Here is a 7,414-nt window from a genome sequence, read left to right as displayed (position 1 = left end):
ATTCTCATATAATTATTGCTGTTGATTCTTTATAACTCTGATGCTGGCTGTTTTATTTTGATGTCTGGTATTTTAACAGTTGTATTCTCACTCAGAGTTGCTTACTGTTGTTTGTTAAAAATTATAAATAAAGTTTCTTCTTCTTCTTTTTTTTTTTTTGTGTGTGTGTCAGAGTCTCACCCTGTTGCCCAGGCTGAAGTACAGTGGCCCGCTCACAGCTACCACAGCCTCAACCTGTTGGGCTCAGGTGTTCTTTCTGCCTCTGCCAAGTAGCTGGAAATATAAGTGTGCGCCACCACACCTGGCTAACTTTTTAATTTATTGTAGAGATGAGGTCTTGTCAAGTTACCCAGGCTGGTCTCAAACTCCTGGACTCAGGCAATCCTCTTGCCTCTGTCTCTCAAAGTTCTGGGATTACAGGCATGTGCCACCATGCCCAGTCCCTTAAATAAAATTGGTTCTTCAGTGAGCTTTAATTTAGTACAAATAGTTTTATGCTGTACATTTAAACAATCAGTGACTGCATTGATCAAGTTATTTAAATGTGAGGGAAGAGAAATGACATTTATTGTCAACTGTCTCTGTTACTGGGTGAAATTTTTAATATTTAACTCAACTCATTTAATGAAGGGTTGCCTTAGCATAAGGAGCACTTTCTAGAAAACTCAGAGGCAGGAGCAGTGCTGGGCACATAAAAATATCCTGCAGGCTTTAGCCGGGCTGGGTGGCTCAGCCTGTAATCCCGCCCCTTTGAGAGACTGAGGTGAGTGGCTTGCCTGAGCCTGCAGGTTCGAGACACACTTGGGCAGGTGGGACCTCATCTCTACAATAAATCAAAAAAATTAGCCGGGTGTGGTAGCGCGCGCCTGTAGTTCCAGCTACTTGGAAGGCTGAGGCAGAAGGATTGCCGGAGCCCAGCAGGTCAAGGCTGCGGTGGCCGGGAGCGGCCAGTCTGGGTGACCGTGAGACTCCAACTCAAAAAAAAAAAAAAAAAAAAAACCTGCAGGCTTTATCTCATGTCTTGTTATGTCTCATATAACCAAAACAGTGCGATATTTCTTCATGAGCTTAATGATAGAAATATCTAATAATGATTCTGAGAAACATGTAAGATTAACCTTACAATTCTTTGTTCTTCTCCTGGTTTAGGGTAATCCTAAGAATAATTTAAGTGGAATCTAAATGAGGTTCTCTGGCATCTAACTGTGCATTCTTCAGACACCCACAGTAGATAGCATTCATAACTTTGCCTAAGTAAATGGCGAGATTTATAAAGTAGTCACTATTACTATAGCATAAATTGTACTCCTCCCCAATTATGTACTTTCTAGCATACACTAATTTTTTAAAAATCATATTCTAGAATGGTTCATTTTTTTAAAAAACCATTTTTTAGCTCAAAGTTTTAAAGAAAAAGTTTTCTTTGAAAGAAAAAAAAAAGTACTCATTTCAATATATTTTCCTTGGCAGAGAAGAAAAGGACATTCACCCTACACTAAGTTCCAGCCAAGAAAAAAATTTGCAGTTTGACAGATATTTCATTATTTTTAAGGAACGGTGTGCGTCACATTAGAAGAAACCTTTTTTTTTCTTAAAATTATTTAGGAACAGAAAAATCATTTTTTAAAGCTATAGCTTTTCAGATTTATGTAATTTTCTTAATCCCTGCCTTACCCTGTTTACAAAATTTAAATGGAATTTTTCAAATCAAATAGAAAATGTACTTAACACAATAAAAGACATAAATAAATCAGGGTTGGGTCTAGCTGTTATACATTTGCACAGTGTGTATCTCCTGACTAGGAAATTTTGTGTATTTTTCTGGTATGTCTCTGACCTTCTCCTCATAAACCAGGACCCACTGAGGACATTGGCTTCCAGGCCAATGAACAGAAGGTCTTTTAGGTGCTGACTCAGTCTGCTTAACATGAGGTGCTAGAGGAGTTGCTTTCAGCAGACCAGGAAATAAACTCCTAACAACTCATTGGTCCCTGGCATTACTAGAGTAAGCTCGAATTTGTATCAGGCAATTGCCTCATTTGCCTCCTAAGATATTCAATGTTATAATCAAAAACCTAGCCATGTGGTAGGGGAAAATATTATGGAAACATTAATAAGAGGGGTTAGAGGATTTACAATTTAAACTTCAGACATTTTTAGTTTTTAACTTTAGACTCAAAGTTTACCAATTATCTTATCCTAGAAAGTTTTGGATTCTTCCTTATCCTGGTAAAACTATGCACAAACATTACATATTCTACATAATCTTGGAGTCTTTCAAGTTATACAGATACTGAGGCCATCGTTCTTTTTTTTTTTTTTTTTTTTTTTTGAGTTGGGGTCTCATTCTGTCCCTTGACTTCACTGGATCTGGCAATCCTCCTGCCTCACCCTCTGGAGTAGCTGTGATTATAGGCATGCGTCACCACACCCGAATAAGCTTTTTTATTTTTTGTAACGACTGTTGGCTATGTTGCCAAGGCAAGTCTTAAACTCCTTGGGCTCAGGCAGTCCTCCCACCTCAGCCTCCCAAAGTGCTGAGATCACAGGCATGGGTCACTCTACCTGGCCACCACCATCCTTTAACGCACATTTTGGACTGAATGTGTCTCTCCCAAATTTGTATGTTGAAGCTCTAGCCGTCCCCCACCCCCAGTAGAATGAATTTGGAGGTAGGACCTCTGTGAAATAATTACATTTAACATTTACATAAGATCATGAGGGTGGAGACTGTGATGAGATTTGTTAAAAAAACAAAAAAACCAACAAAAAAACTAGGTAACTGCTCAGGCCCCTCCCACTGTGGGAGTTTTTCGGTCTTCTCAAAAAATCCTGCTTTCCAAAAAAAAAAAAAAAACCTAACTGGGAGACTAGTAGGTGAAGATAGCTCCAGTCCCTTGGGTTCCTATGCAATCAAACCAAAGCTTAACTCAATATAAACAGTAAAACAAAACTTAAGCTTAACCAATTAGAAACCACTAAACTAACCTCTAACAGTTTAACCATTCAAATATATTTTCTTTGTTTTGCTTTAATGAACACCTTATAAAAGTTTTCTCCTTGTTCTTCCTCAGTAAAGCACTGAACCATCGGTGGTCTGGAAATATCTGATTCATGAATTGTTGAATGCTCAACTAAATGCATTAAAATCTTAATGTGCTTATGTATATTGTTTAATAGATTAGTATTCTGAGAAGAGGAAGACACCAGAGTGCTCCCCCTCCCATGTGAGAAGACAATGAGAAGGTAGCTATCTGAAAGCCAGAAAGATAGCTTCACCAAGAACAGAATCTGCTGGCATCTTGATCTTGGACTTCCCAGGTTTCAGAACTGTGAGAAATAAATGTCTACCACTGAATTCACCCAGTCTATGGTATTTTGTTATAGGAAAAGACTAAGCTAATGCATCATCGTGGTTTGAATACATTTTAATTCTAAAATTAAAATGTTAGAAAAAAGAAGTTTAGGATTATTCACATTTTAAAAATTTATATTAACTCATTTTTATAAAAAGCACTTTTACCTTCATATTTAAACTCAATGGTTGTGACTGTCTGGTCTAAATCTTCAGTTTAAAATTCTCCCTTAACAGTCTAGACAACATAGTAAGACTTTGTCTCTACAGAAAATAAAAAAATTAGCTGGGCGTGGTGGCGCGTGCCTGTAGTCCTGCTTGGAAGGTTGAGGTGGAGGGATTGCCTGAGTCTAGCAGTTCAAGGCTGTAGTGAGTCGTGATCCTGCCACTCTACGCCAGTATTGGTGGCAGAGTGAGACACTGAGTCAAAAATGAAGTAAAATAATATTTTCACTGATACCCATGTAACAAACCTGCACCTATGCCCTTTATAACCTAAAAAATCTTTTTGAAAGGCTGAAAGTCTAGTAAGAGGAAAGAACACATGATCGTTTAGTCATTATAAAAAACGAATAAAATAAAACTCTCACTGAAACTCCCTCCTTCATCCCTGTCTGCGGCATTGACTCCACCGAGTACCAACAAAGCAGCGAGAGGAAGATGGCGTCGCGGAGGGTCTGGGCGAGAGGCTGCGGCCTCCCGGCTCTGCCGCCGCCGCCGCTGCTGCTGCCGCTGCTGCTGGGGCCCCGGCTGGCGGCGAGCCTCGACGGCGAGCCCTCGCGGGACAAGAACCAGCCGAGGAGTTTCGCGCGGAAACGCTGAACCAGCTGTGGGCGAAGGAAGGCCCAGCGGCGGCAGCTCTCCCCGGTGAGGCTGGCCGGGCTCCATGCCGATCCGAAAAAGCAGGAGAGGGACGAGCTGGCCTGGGAGAAACTGAAGGTCGAAGGCCTGGACGAGGGTGGTGGGAAGGAGACAAGACTCAGACGCAGCCTCCATGCCATTTTGGCCGAGCATGGGCTGGACGGGAAGAAGGACGCGCGGCAGGTGACCAGCAACGCCCTCAGTGAGGGCCCTCGGCAAGACGAGCCGGGCGACCCCAGGGGGGACAAGCTGTGGCACAAGGCGAAGGCCTCAGGGAGGTTCTCCAAGAGAAAGTTCGCGAGTACGGCGTCCTGCTGGAGACCCCGAGCCAAACCGGAGACGCCCACGAGGACATCGGCCCCTCCGACCTGAGTGACATCCAGGGCGAGGTCCTGCACAGCCGACATGCAGAACTCAAGGACAGGCTGCGCAGCGTCCACCAGGGCCTGGACCGCCTGCGGACCGTCAGCCACCAGGGCTCCAGCTCGGAGGCCGAGTCTGAGGAGCCCCGGGGGATCGACCTGGGGGACTTGGCCAAGTCCGCCGACTTGACTGAGAAGGAGTTGGCGTCGCTTCGGGAAGAGCTGAAGCACTTTGAAGCCAAGATCGAGAAGCACAACCACTACCGGAAGCCGCTGGAGATCGCCCGCGAGAAACTGAGGCAAGCGGAGAGCACGGGCGATGGGGAACGTGTGAGCTGTAGCAGGGAGAGACACACACAGCTGGCGGGCAGGGCCAAGGAGCTGGGCCCCACGGTAGAGAAGCACCTGCAGGACCTGTCGAGCAGGATCTCACGGCTCGACCCAATGAGCTCTGAAGGCATCCAGGAGGCAGCCTGGCAGGGGCGGGTGGCATAAGGCCTAGGGTTCCCTGAGGCGGGCCCGGGGGCGCAGGCTGTGGCATTTACATGGACAGCTAGTGGTGAAGGTGGCAAGGCTGGCACAGATGTCGTGGCAAGAAGGACCATTTCAGATGACTGTCCAGCTGCTGCTGCCCATGCAAGACCGTGTGGCCATCTTGGGCCTGAGATTGGTCCCCGCTCTGACTGACAGGGGCTCGTTTTCTCTCATGCCAGCGTGGCAGTCACCACTCCAGTGAGGACCCTGATGTCCAGCGACCAGTCAGGTCTGACCATCCTTTGCTGGGACAACATTTGCTTACATAATCTCTTAAGTCTACCACTGGAAATATTAAGTATACAGTCCTTAAAAACATGCCAGTATTTAAACCAAAAAGAAAAAAAAGAAAAAAAGCAGCAAGTATCTTAGGAAAAAAAAAATCTTCTCTATTTCTTCTCACAAGCAGTACTGTCCACCAGGCTGAGAACTTGAAGGCCTTCATGGAAAAATTTCATTCCCTCAACTTCACTAAATCACCAAGATCTGCTTTTCTTTATTTCTAGCACAGAATTTAATATTTATTTGTAAATAGTTCTACTTTATCGTGTATTTATATATCTTTTTTGTTTCTTTATTTAGATTCTATGATTTTATGGCCTAGAACCCAAACATATTCTTTATCTCCTCCAACATTTGATATACAGGTAAGTAATTAATGGTATTCAACAAATTATTTTCTATGATAAAGACAGCCAACTACAAATCCATCTTTTTTAATGTTGGTTTCTTGTCATACAAATATTTATACATATGTATATACTTAGATTGGGTTTCACTATGTCACCCAGGCTGGAGTGCAGTGGTATGGTCACAATGATCACGGTTTACAGTAGCCTCAACTTCTTGGTCACAGATGATCCTTCCACCTCACATCTCTAATAGCTAGGACTACAGGCAAGTGCCACCACACCATGCTAATTTTTTGCTTTTTTGTAGAAACGAGGACTCGTTACATTGCCCAGACTGCTCTTCAAGTCCTAGACTCAAGCAGTCCCCCTCCTCAGTCTCCCAAAGTGCTGAGATTCCAGGCGTGAGCCACTGCACCCAGCCTACAAGTAGATTTTTTTTTTAAGTTTCAGAGGATTTTAACATATTGTTCAGCAGCTCTTTAAAATCATTTCACAATTTTAATAACATCAAATATCTCTCCTAAACTCTAAGGAAGGGAACTCTCCTTTAGTGAAATATAAATGTTTATATTAAATTGAGAGGGGCTAATAATTATTTGGTCATTATAGCTTTGCCAAATATCTATTATTGTCCTCATCATATTCATGCCTTAAATATTTTATTTCTTGGCTATAAAATATTGCATAATGATTAGAAATAATAGAATTTAGGAATTAAATTATGATAATAGTAATAAAATCTTCATTTGAAAACTGAACACATACAGAGTACAATGGTAAAGATACATAAAGCAATGCTCAAATATATATGTACGTTGCCAGCTATTTTAGGCCAGTGGATTCAGCACTTAGGGAATTATAGTGAAAACTACTATTATTATTATTTTTGAGTCTGAGTCTCACCGGTCACCCAGACTGGAGGGTAGTGGCACACTCATGGCCACCACAATCTCCACCTACTTGACCTGCTGGGTTCAGGCAATCCTTCCACCTGAGCCTTCCAAGGAGCTGGAACCACAGATATATGCCACCATGCCCAGCTATTTATTTATTTATTTATTTATTTATTTATTTATTTATTTATTGTAGAGATGAGGTCTCCCCAAGTTGCCCAGGCTGGTCTCAAACCCATGGGCTCCAGCAAACCTCTCACCTCCACCTCCCAAAGTGCTGGGATTATAGGTGTGCACCACCATGCCTGGCTTAAACCACTGTTGTTGGTCATAAATTATTTTGTCATGTTTTAGTCTAGAAGAGAACAAAAAATAGCTGTTATATGATTTAAATTTCTAGAATCAGTAATCTATAAGTTACAAAATACATGGGAACATGTGAGATTCAAAAGGGAATTTTGTTAATAAAAATACTTATAACTTTTTAAAAAACTATATTTTAGGTATTTTGTATAAACCTTCCTTGTTTAATATGACAACACTAGATAGTTATATTTGAGTATCTTTTTTATTTAAAAGAAAACTTCAAACTGAGAGTAATTTGCTCCAGAACACACAGAGCTAGTAAGAAGACAAGCAGGAAGGTAATCAGTTGTTTTGAGTATATGCACTTTCCTTTACCCAAGACATCTCAACCACCAAATTTTATAGTCAAAAATGATTCAACATCATTCATATAAATCATCTCATTCAACATATGTCCTGAGTGCTTACTAA

General features: G+C 41.9%; 1 pseudogene; it reads left to right on the top strand.

Annotated features, from left to right (window-relative positions):
- Positions 1 to 4,015: 4,015 nt before the first annotated feature.
- On the top strand, positions 4,016 to 5,073 carry LOC103264755 (annotated as a pseudogene).
- The last annotated feature ends 2,341 nt before the right edge of the window (positions 5,074 to 7,414 follow it).

This window comes from Carlito syrichta, unplaced genomic scaffold (genome assembly GCF_000164805.1).
Source record: "Carlito syrichta isolate Samal-C Ts95f unplaced genomic scaffold, Tarsius_syrichta-2.0.1 Scaffold305711, whole genome shotgun sequence".
NCBI classification, from domain to species: Eukaryota; Metazoa; Chordata; class Mammalia; order Primates; family Tarsiidae; genus Carlito; species Carlito syrichta.
This window is presented reverse-complemented; position numbering and strand designations above follow the sequence as displayed.